The sequence below is a fragment of the Cherax quadricarinatus genome, chromosome 9, assembly GCF_038502225.1.
Source record: "Cherax quadricarinatus isolate ZL_2023a chromosome 9, ASM3850222v1, whole genome shotgun sequence".
Taxonomy (NCBI): Eukaryota; Metazoa; Arthropoda; class Malacostraca; order Decapoda; family Parastacidae; genus Cherax; species Cherax quadricarinatus.
In genome coordinates, this window is record NC_091300.1 from 10,266,167 (window position 1) to 10,278,666 (window position 12,500).

General features: G+C 43.8%; 1 protein-coding gene across 1 annotated transcript in view; it reads right to left on the reverse strand.

Moving 5' to 3' along the window:
• Positions 1–12,500, reverse strand: part of LOC128685982 (potassium channel subfamily K member 9) — a 458,496-nt gene that overhangs the window by 398,275 nt on the left and 47,721 nt on the right. The window lies entirely within an intron of this gene.

Genomic DNA, 12,500 nt, shown 5'->3' on the forward strand with positions numbered 1-12,500 from the left:
TAGGGTGAGGATGGTAAAATTTCTGAGAGATAAAAATCTCAATAACCGGAAATCAGCAATAATGTCGCAACGAATGAAAAACAGGTCACACATATACTTACAAAAATTCTTCATCTCTGCTCAACAATTCGCAAATTATTTACAAACATTATCTCTAAGTCCACAGCAGGATTCGAACCTACACACTCTGCGTCACTAATATATATATATATATATATATATATATATATATATATATATATATATATATATATATATATATTATTATCACACTGGCCGATTTCCACCAAGGCAGGGTGGCCCGAAAAAGAAAAACTTTCACCATCATTCACTCCATCACTGTCTTGCCAGAAGGGTGCTTTACACTACAGTTTTTAAACTGCAACATTAACACCCGTCCTTCAGAGTGCAGGCACTGTACTTCCCATCTCCAGGACTCAAGTCCGGCCTGCCGGTTTCCCTGAACCCCTTCATAAATGTTACTTTGCTCACACTCCAACAGCACGTCAAGTATTAAAAACCATTCGTCTCCATTCACTCCTATCAAACACGCTCACGTACGCCTGCTGGAAGTCCAAGCCCCTCGCACACAAAACCTCCTTTACCCCCTCCCTTCAACCTTTCCTAGGCCGACCCCTACCCCGCCTTCCTTCCACTACAGACTGATACACTCTTGAAGTCATTCTGTTTCGCTCCATTCTCTCTACGTGTCCGAACCACCTCAACTACCCTTCCTCAGCCCTCTGGACAACAGTTTTGGTAATCCCGCACCTCCTCCTAACTTCCAAACTACGAATTCTCTGCATTATATTCACACCACACATTGCCCTCAGACATGACATCTCCACTGCCTCCAGCCTTCTCCTCGCTGCAACATTCATCACCCATGCTTCACACCCATATAAGAGAGTTGGTAAAACTATACTCTCATACATTCCCCTCTTTGCCTCCAAGGACAAACTTCTTTGTCTCCACAGACTCCTAAGTGCACCACTCACCCTTTTCCCCTCATCAATTCTATGATTCACCTCATCCTTCATAGACCCATCCGCTGACACGTCAACTCCCAAATATCTGAATACATTCACCTCCTCCATACTCTCTCCCTCCAATCTGATATCCAATCTTTCATCACCTAATATTTTTGTTATCCTCATAACCTTACTCTTTCCTGTATTCACTTTTAATTTTCTTCTTTTGCACACCCTACCAAATTCATCCACCAATCTCTGCAACTTCTCTTCAGAATCTCCCAAGAGCACAGTGTCATCAGCAAAGAGCAACTGTGACAACTCCCACTTTATATGTGATTCCTTATCTTTTAACTCCACGCCTCTTGTCAAGAGCCTCGCATTTACTTCTCTTACAACCCCATCTATAAATATATTAAACAACCACGGTGACATCACACATCCCTGTCTAAGGCCTACTTTTACTGGGAAATAATTTCCCTCTTTCCTATGTACTCTAACGTGAGCCTCACTATCCTCGTAAAAACTCTTCACTGCTTTCAGTAACCTACCTCCTACACCATACACCTGCAACATCTGCCACATTGCCCCCCTATCCACCCTGTCATACGCCTTTTCCAAATCCATAAATGCCACAAAGACCTCTTTAGCCTTATCTAAATACTGTTCACTTATATGTTTCACTGTAAACACCTGGTCCACACACCCCCTACCTTTCCTAAAGCCTCCTTGTTCATCTGCTATCCTATTCTCAGTCTTACTTTTAATTCTTTCAATAATAACTCTACCATACACTTTACCAGGTATACTCAACAGACTTATCCCCCTATAATTTTTGCACTCTCTTTTGTCCCCTTTGCCTTTATACAAAGGAACTATGCATGCTCTCTGCCAATCCCTAGGTACCTTACCCTCTTCCATACATTTATTAAATAATTGCACCAACCACTCCAAAACTATATCCCCACCTGCTTTTAACATTTCTATCTTTATCCCATCAATCCCGGCTGCCTTACCCCCTTTCATTTTACCTACTGCCTCACGAACTTCCCCCACACTCACAACTGGCTCTTCCTCACTCCTACAAGATGTTATTCCTCCTTGCCCTATACACGAAATCACAGCTTCCCTATCTTCATCAACATTTAACAATTCCTCAAAATATTCCCTCCATCTTCCCAATACCTCTAACTCTCCATTTAATAACTCTCCTCTCCTATTTTTAACTGACAAATCCATTTGTTCTCTAGGCTTCCTTAACTTGTTAATCTCACTCCAAAACTTTTTCTTATTTTCAACAAAATTTGTTGATAATATCTCACCCACTCTCTCATTTGCTCTCTTTTTACATTGCTTCACCACTCTCTTAACCTCTCTCTTTTTCTCCATATACTCTTCCCTCCTTGCATCACTTCTACTTTGTAAAAACTTCTCATATGCTAACTTTTTCTCCCTTACTACTCTCTTTACATCATCATTCCACCAATCGCTCCTCTTCCCTCCTGCACCCACTTTCCTGTAACCACAAACTTCTGCTGAACACTCTAACACTACATTTTTAAACCTACCCCATACCTCTTCGACCCCATTGCCTATGCTCTCATTAGCCCATCTATCCTCCAATAGCTGTTTATATCTTTCCCTAACTGCCTCCTCTTTTAGTTTATAAACCTTCACCTCTCTCTTCCCTGATGCTTCTATTCTCCTTGTATCCCATCTACCTTTTACTCTCAGTGTAGCTACAACTAGAAAGTGATCTGATATATCTGTGGCCCTTCTATAAACATGTACATCCTGAAGTCTATTCAACAGTCTTTTATCTACCAATACATAATCCAACAAACTACTGTCATTTCGCCCTACATCATATCTTGTATACTTATTTATCCTCTTTTTCTTAAAATATGTATTACCTATAACTAAACCCCTTTCTATACAAAGTTCAATCAAAGGGCTCCCATTTTCATTTACACCTGGCACCCCAAACTTACCTACCACACCCTCTCTAAAAGTTTCTCCTACTTTAGCATTCAGGTCCCCTACCACAATTACTCTCTCACTTGGTTCAAAGGCTCCTATACATTCACTTAACATCTCCCAAAATCTCTCTCTCTCCTCTGCATTCCTCTCTTCTCCAGGTGCATACACGCTTATTATGACCCACTTCTCGCATCCAACCTTTACTTTAATCCACATAATTCTTGCATTTACACATTCATATCCTCTTTTCTCCTTCCATAACTGATCATTCAACATTACTGCTACCCCTTCCTTTGCTCTAACTCTCTCAGATACTCCAGATTTAATCCCATTTATTTCCCCCCACCGAAACTCCCCTACCCCCTTCAGCTTTGTTTCGCTTAGGGCCAGGACATCCAACTTCTTTTCATTCATAACATCAGCAATCATCTGTTTCTTGTCATCTGCACTACATCCACGCACATTCAAGCATCCCAGTTTTGTAAAGTTTTTCTTCTTCTCTTTTTTAGTAAATGTCTACAGGAGAAGGGGTTACTAGCCCATTGCTCCCGGCATTTTAGTCGCCTCATACGACACGCATGGCTTACGGAGGAAAGATTCTTTTCCACTTCCCCATGGACAATAGAAGAAATAAAGAAGAACAAGAGCTATGTAGAAAAAGGAGAAAAAACCTAGATGTATGTATATATATATGCATGTGCATGTCTGTGAAGTGTGACCAAAGTGTAAGTTGGAGTAGCAAGATATCCCTGTTATCTAGCGTGTTTATGAGACAGAAAAAGACACCAGCAATCCTACCATCATGCAAAACAGTTACAGGTTTCTGTTTCACAGTCATCTGGCAGGACGGTAGTACTTCCCTGAGTGGTTGCTGTCTACCAACCTACTACCTACCTATATATATATATATATATATATATATATATATATATATATATATATATATATATATATATATATATATACAGATATATATATATATATATATATATATATATATATATATATATACAGATATATATATATATATATATATATATATATATATATATATATACATATATATATACATATATATATACATATATATATATATGAAGGAGGGGTGTTAATGTTGCAGTTTAAAAACTGGCAAGACAGTGATGGAGTGAATGATGGTGAAAGTTTTTCTTTTTCGGGCTACCCTGCCTTGGTGGGAGTCGGCCAGTGTAATAATAATAAATATATATATATATATATATATATATATATATATATATATATATATATATATATATATATATATACATATATATATATATACAAATATATATATATACAGATATATATATATACATATATATATATATATATATAAATATATATATATATATAAATATATATATATACATATATATATATATATATATATATATATATATATATAAAATGTCGTGCCTAGAGGTCCGCGGATCATCATTCGACACTATGCAACAGTGAAGGTTAGGCAAGATCTGTTAAGAAACAGGAAAAGTGCTTCTTGATGCGGGTTTGTCATATGATGGCCCGCTACTCCAGCTTTTTGGTCATCTGACCAAGGCCTTATGCTGGCTTACCGGTCCACCCCTTTAAAAATTATGGCTATAATTATAACCATTTTTGAAGATTGCTGGCCGAGATGAAGACAGAGAGCGTAGGAGGCGATCACCAGGGTTAACGACAGTCTCGTCAATAAGAAACAGTGAGTGGTACTGAACGGAGTTCCTCAGGAGTCTATCCTTACGGAGAAGTATCTGAGTGGATAGACGTTAAGAGTTCCTCAGGAATCTATCCTTACGGAGAAGTATCTGAGTGGATAGACGTTAAGAGTTCCTCAGGAGTCTATCCTTACGGAGAAGTATCTGAGTGGATAGACGTTAAGAGTTCCTCAGGAGTCTATCCTTACGGAGAAGTATCTGAGTGGATAGACGTTAAGAGTTCCTCAGGAGTCTATCCTTACGGACAAGTATCTGAGTGGATAGACGTTAAGAGTTCCTCAGGAGTCTATCCTTACGGAGAAGTATCTGAGTGGATAGACGTTAAGAGTTCCTCAGGAGTCTATCCTTACGGACAAGTATCTGAGTGGATAGACGTTAAGAGTTCCTCAGGAGTCTATCCTTACGGAGAAGTATCTGAGTGGATAGACGTGTCGTTGCGGGGCTTACAGACGTATTTCGCAGGGAAATTAATTATAAAAATATTGAAGAACTTTTTGATGAAATAGGCACTTGTGCAACACTAAGGGTATCTTTATCGTGGAAACGTTTCGCCATCCAGTGACTTCCTCAGTCCAATACAGAGAAGTATGGGTGAAGATCAGAAAGAGTTTGAGGTAACCAGTCCCCCAGATTGGGGTAATGTGTTCAGACAATCAATCTGGAGAAGATCAACGGCACTAGGATGGGCGGTGCTGCTAATATCATCCGTTGTTACAGCAGCTAAAGTAACAGAAGATGAAGATGATGGTGATGATGATGAAAGAAAAAAAGAAGAGAAAAATGGAGAAAAGAAGGGACTGAAACTTGACAACGTTTCGGTCCGACTTGGACCATTAACTAGCCATGGCTAACTAGCGACTACCTAATAGTCCAAGTCGGACCGAAACGTCGTCACAGGTTTCAGTCTCCCGTGTGCGGGTTATCTGTGTATTGTTCCAGCCACGGTATTGTAACCTCTCAATTCTACATTCAAGAAGAAGACAGGAACCAGAGTGGCGGTGGAAATAATTCACATCTTCAGAGAAGGAGATGGAAAATGGACAGCATCAGTTAATTCTGTATTTTAAAGGCGTAACTAAGAAATATAATTCAGAGCCCGAAAAATTCAAATATTTTACAACCAGGTAATTAAAAACCAGGTCATTAAAAATCAGGTAATTAAAAAACAAGGTAATTAGAAAGCAGGTAATTAAAAAACAGGCGATTAAAAGACAGGTAATTAGAAAGCAAGTAATTAAAAACCAGGTAATTAAAACCAGGTAATAAAAAATAATTTTTAAAACCAGGAAATTAAAAACCAGGTGAGTAAAACTAAGTAATTCAAACCAGGTAAGTAAAACCAGGTAATTAAAAACCAGGTAATTAAAAAACAGCTAACTATACACACCTATATACATTAATACACATCTCACGAGTCCTTTCGGAGGAAAAAATCTCTTTTCATACGTATTATGCAAACTCTAAGACCAAGTTTCGCTGCACCGCTCTCTCTCTCTCTCTCTCTCTCTCTCTCTCTCTCTCTCTCTCACTCCCTCCCTCTCTCTCTCTCACTCAATCTCTCTCTCTCTCTCTCACTCCCTCCCTCTCTCTCTCTCACTCAATCTCTCTCTCTCTCTCTCTCTCTCTCTCTCTCTCTCTCTCTCTCTCTCTCTCTCTCTCTCTCTCTCTCTCTCTCTCTCTCACTCCCTCCCTCTCTCTCTCTCACTCAATCTCTCTCTCTCTCTCTCTCACTCCCTCTCTCTCTCTCTCACTCAATCTCTTTCTCTCCATCTCTCTCCCCCTCTCACACTCACTCTCTCTCTCTCTCTCTCTCTCTCACTTTCTCTCTCTCTCTCTTTTTTACACAGGGTTTGACAAGGTTAAGGATCCCTAGCTTTATTGACAAGTTATTTACAGGTTAAGGATTCCTAACTTTATTGGCAAGCTAAGAGCTTTTACCTACATCAGCTCATTTGAGAGCATTTTTATTGTTATGAGACATACAAGTAGGGAACAGGATGAAGTTGGAGCCATCTGTGGGCCAGCATTTTCATTTGATCAACATTTGATCATCATAATACTGTACTAATGTGTTCCATACTCGAGTCATCCTGGGTATGTATGATCTCAGATGGAGTGATGTTCTGGAGAAGGGTACAGCCAGAGTGAAGTTGTTGCTTTCTGCCCGTCTTGTGGCATAAAAGCTTGTTTCTCGCTGTCCTCGAAGTGGATCCAAGTGTGGTACTTTGACAATATTGGCCTTGTACATAACAGTAAGGCCACCCACATCCCTCCAGTGTTGAAGGCTCTGCTGAAATAACAGATCTATCCACGATGGGTCCAGGCGAGAGATGAGACGTCTTGCTCTGTTCTCTACTCTGTCAAGCAGTCGCAGATGAGGGGGGGGGGCAGGCAAATCAAGAAAGTGGAGCATACTCAAGGTGTGAGCGTACTTGTGCCTCGTGCAGAATCTTGCAGCCCCCTACTGTCAAGCAGATGCGAGATACGGCGAAGTGCTGTAAGCTTCCTGGCTGCCTTGTTTGCAAGATTTACAACATGGTTCTTCATGGTTAGTTTGGAGTCAAATTTCACCCCAAGGATATCAACCTCTTCTCCAGGTGCCAACACCCTCCCATTCATCCTTACTACTGCACCAGCATTATCATCATGGTGCCTAGAGACCATCATCATTTGCGTTTTCTCAGGTGCAAATGTTACTTGACATCTATTTCCCCAAGCTGATATATCTCTTAGCTGGTGATTGATGTAGCTTAGAGCAACTGGCATTTCTTCTCTTGGATAAGTGAATGTCAGTGTACAGTCGTCTGCAAATGCATGGGATTCTGGGAACGAGATGAAGAAGGTCATTGAAGTAGACATTCCATAACAATGGTCCCAGCACGCTTCCTTGTGGAACACTTGCCCCAATAGGATATCTTGCTGATTCCGTTCCATTGAGAACTACCCTTAGAGATCTACCATGAAGGTAATCACTGGGGAGATATAGCGCAGAGCCTGCAATTCCCAGTGCTTGAAGTTTTGCTAAGAGGCCCTGGTGCCACACCCGGTCGAAAGCACCAGCAATGTCCAGTGCTACCACACAGCTGACTTTGGATTCACCCAGTGACTGGTGCCTCTTAGTGGAGAGGTTTAACAACAGATCAGCAGCAGAGTAACCTTTCCTCTCTCTCTCTCTCTCTCTCTCTCTCTCTCTCTCTCTCTGTCTCCCTCTCTGTCTCCCTCTCCCTCTCACTCTCTCTTAAGTCTACACACACACACGGTGGCCTTGAATTTTGAACTCTTAAATATTTTTCCTGAACGTGTCCTATCCACTGCAAATACTCGACTCGAGAATAGCAAATTTGGAGGCCGCGTTCAGAAGCGGATTCAAAAGTGAGCAGAACACCGTGAGCACCCTCCTTCTGGGGCTGTTAGACTCAGCTCTCAGCAGAACACCGTGAGCACCCTCCTTCCGGGGCTGTCAGACTCAGCTCTCAGCAGAACACCGTGAGCACCCTCCTTCCAGGGCTGTCAGACTCAGCTCTCAGCAGAATACCGTGAGCACCCTCTTTCCGGGGCTGTCAGACTCAGCTCTCAGCAGAACACCGTGAGTACCCTCCTTCCGGGGCTGTCAGACTCAGCTCTCAGCAGAACACCTTGAGCACCCTCCTTACGGGGTTGTCAGACTCAGCTCTCAGCAGAACACCTTGAGCACCCTCCTTACGGGGCTGTCAGACTCAGCTCTCAGCAGAACACCTTGAGCACCCTCCTTACGGAGCTGTCAGACTCAGCTCTGAGCTGGAGTTCGTCTGTCTGTTGACCTTTAACCATCAGGACCCATCGTATATTTCCCTGGTGAGGGAGTGTTCTGATGAACCCGTGTGAGAGTGTTGCACCCACGTGTCCATGTGAGGGAGAGTGTGATGCGCCCACGTGTCCATGTGAGGGAGAGTGTGATGCGCCCACGTGTCCATGTGAGAGTGTCATGCACCCACGTGTCCATGTGAGGGAGAGTGTGATGAACCCACGTGTCCGTGTGAGGGAGAGTGTGATGATCCCACGTGTCCGTGTGAGGGAGAGTGTGATGATCCCATGTGTCCGTGTGAGGGAGTGTGATGCATCCACGTGTCCGTGTGAGAATGTGATGCACCCACGTGTCCGTGTGAGGGAGAGTGTGATGCACCCACGTGTCCGTGTGAGTGTGATGCACCCACGTGTCCGTGTGAGTGTGATGCACCCACGTGTCCGTGTGAGTGTGATGCACCCACGTGTCCGTGATGCACCCAAGTGTCCGTGTGAGGGAGTGTGTGATGTACCCACGTGTCCGTGTGAGAGTGTGATGCACCCACGTGTCCGTGTGAGAGTGTGATGCACCCACGTGTCCGTGTGAGAGAGTGATGCACCCACGTGTCCATGTGAGGGATAGTGTAATGCACCCACGTGTCCGTGTGAGAGTGTGATGCACCCACGTGTCCATGTGAGGGATAGTGTAATGCACCCACGTGTCCGTGTGAGAGTGTGATGCACCCACGTGTCCGTGTGAGAGTGTGATACACTCACGTGTCCGTGTGAGTGTGATGCACCCACGTGTCCGTGTGAGTGTGATGAACCCACGTGTCCGTGTGAGAGTGTGATGCACCCACGTGTCCGTGTGAGGGAGTGTGATGAACCCACGTGTCCGTGTGAGGGAGAGTGTGATGAAGTCACGTGTCCGTGTGAGGGAGAGTGTAATGAAGTCACGTGTCCGTGTGAGGGAGAGTGTGATGAAGCCATGTGTCCGTGTGAGGGAGAGTATGATGCACCCACATGTCCGTGTGAGAGTGATGCACCCACATGTCCGTGTGAGGGAGAGTGTGATGCACCCACGTGTCCGTGTGAGGGAGAGTGTGATGAACCCACGTGTCCGTGTGAGGGAGTGTGATGCACCCACTTATCCGTGTGAGGGAGTGTGATGCACCCACTTGTCCGTGTGAGGGACAGTGTGATGAACCCACGTGTCCTTTTTCCAGCACTTTTGGCGAGGTGGAAAAAAAAATCTTTGCTCGTTCTGTGTGTGGCTTTGGCGGGAGATTTCTTTCTGGCGGGAAATACCTTATCGCGTTCAATGTAATTTTGGCGGGAGTTTTCTCCGGGGCGGGAAACATCTTAAGAGCCTGTACAACGGTTCTTTTCCGAAGTATTTTATTAAGGGAGGAGCCGTTCCAGTGTAATACTTTTCAGACAGGCCTTGTTAGATTATACATATTTATTAACGTGAAACAAACAAAATGTCAAAGTGAAATATGCTTCCTGTTATAATATTCGTTACAGCTGGAAGGTCGTGCATTTTGGCGGGAATCTTAACGTCAACAACCAGAAGCAGGAGGTCGCTCCAGGTGACGTCACTGTCCAGCTGATGTCGTTGCCCAGGTGATGTAACCGTCTAGCAGACGTCACTCTCCAGGTGACGTCGCTGTCCAGCTGATGTCAGTGTTCAACTGATGTCGCTGTTCAACTAATGTCGCTGTTCAGCTGATGTCGCTGTTCAGATGATGTCGCTGTTCAGATGATGTCGCTGTTCAGATGATGTCGCTTTTCAGCTGTCAGTGTCCAGCTGACTTCAATGTAAAAGTGACGTCATTGTCCAGCTGACGTCACTGTTCAGTTACATGTGCCTAAATGTTGGTTTAAATTAAATTTGACTTTCTGAGAGGAACAACAATTTCAGCGACACAGTGTTAGTGGTGCATGTGTGTACTCACCTTTTTGTACTCACCTATTTGTGGCTGCAGGGGTCGAGTCTTAACTCCTGGCCCCGCCTCTTCACTGGTTGCTACTGGGCCTTCTCTCTCCCTGCTCCGTGAGTTTTATGAAACCTCGTCTTAAAACCATGTATGGTTCCTGCCTCCACTACATCACTTTCTAGGCTATTCCACTGCCTGACAACTCTATGACTGAAGAAATACTTCCTAATATCTCTCTGACTCATCTGTGTCTTCAACTTCCAATTGTGTTTCTGTGTCCCCTCCCTGGAACATCCTGTCTTTGTCCACCTTGTCTACTCCGCGCAGTATTTTATATGTCGTTATCATGTCTCCCCTGAAATCGTCCTGTCCTCCAGTGTCGTCAGGCCGATTTCCCTTAACCTTTCTTCGTAGGACATTCCCCTTAGCTCTGGAACTAACCTTGTCGCAAACCTTTGCACTTTCTCTAATTTCTTGACGTGCTTGATCAAGTGCGGGTTCCAAACAGGTACTGCATACTCCAGTATGGGTCTGACGTACACGGTGTACAGTGTCTTGAACGATTCCTTATTAAGGTATCGGAACGCTGTTCTCAGGTTTGCCAGGCACCCACATGCTGCAGCAGTTACCTGGTTGATGTGTGCTTCCGGAGACATGCTCGGTGTTATACTCACCCCAAGATCTTTCTCCTTGAGTGAGGTTTGCAGTCTTTGGCCACCTAGCCTATACTCCGTCTGCGGTCTTCTGTGCCCTTCCCCGATCTTTATGACTTTGCATCTGGCGGGGTTAAAATTCTTGAAGCCAGCTGCTGGACCAGGTGTCCAGTCTGTCCAGGTCTCTTTGAAGTCCTGCCTGATCCTCATCTAATTTAATTCTCCTCATTAACTTCACATCATCTGCGAAGAGGGACACTTCTGAGTCTATCCCTTCCATCATGTCATTCACATGTACCAAAAATAGCACTGGTCCTAGGACTGACCCCTGTGGGACCCCCTCGTCACAAGCGCCCACTGTGATACCTCATCAAGTACCATGACTCGTTGTTGCCTCCCTGTCAGGTATTCTCTGATCCACTGCAGTGCCCTTCCTGTTATATGTGCCTGATCCTCCCGCTTCTGCACTAATTTCTTGTGAGGAACTGTGTCGAAGGCCTTCTTGCAGTCCAAGAAGATGCAATTAACTCACCCCTCCCTCTCGTGTCTTACTTGTGTGTGTGTGTGTGTGTGTGTGTGTGTGTGTGTGTGTGTGTGTGTGTGTGTGTGTGTGTGTGTGTGTGTGTGTGTGTGTGTGTGTGTGTATGTATGTGTGTGTGTACTCATCCTCAACCTGTCTCAGGTTTCTCCTATTATTATTTTTAATTAATTACTTTTAATTATTATTATTAATTATTATTTATTGCTATAATTATTCACCTTCTACGGGTCTATAGTTTAGTGCCTCTTTTCCGTCTCCTTTTTTAAAAATGGGAACTACATTTGCCGTCTTCCATACCTCAGGTAGTTGCCCAGTTTCCAGGGATGTGTTGAAGATTGTGGTAAGTGGCACACACAGCACATCTGCTCCCTCTCTGAGGACCCACGGGGAGATGTTGTCCGGTACCATTGCCTTTGAGGTATCGATGTCCCTTAGCAGTTTCTTCACCTCCTCCTCGTTTGTAAGTATGACATCCAACACTTGTTGGTATATTCCTTGCTGGTGTCCCCGTCTGTTCTGTCCCCTCAGAGGCCTTCCTGTCTCCACTGTAAATACTTCCTTAAATCTCATATTGAGCTCCTCACATACTTCTTGATCATTTCTTGTGAGTTCCCCACCTTCTTTCCTCAGCCTTATCACCTGATCTTTGACTGTTGTCTTCCTCCTAATGTGGCTATACAGCAGTTTCGGGTCAGACTTGACTTTCGATGCTATGTCGTTCTCGTACTGTCGCTGGGCCTCCCTCTTTATTTGTGCATACTCATTTCTGGCTCTTCTACTAATTTCCTTATTTTTCCGGGTCCTTTGCCTCCTGTACCTTTTCCATTCTCTGGTGCACTTAGTTTTTGCCTCCCTACACCTTCGGGTAAACCAAGGACTCGCTTTGGTCTTCCTATTATTTTTATTTCCCTTGGGAA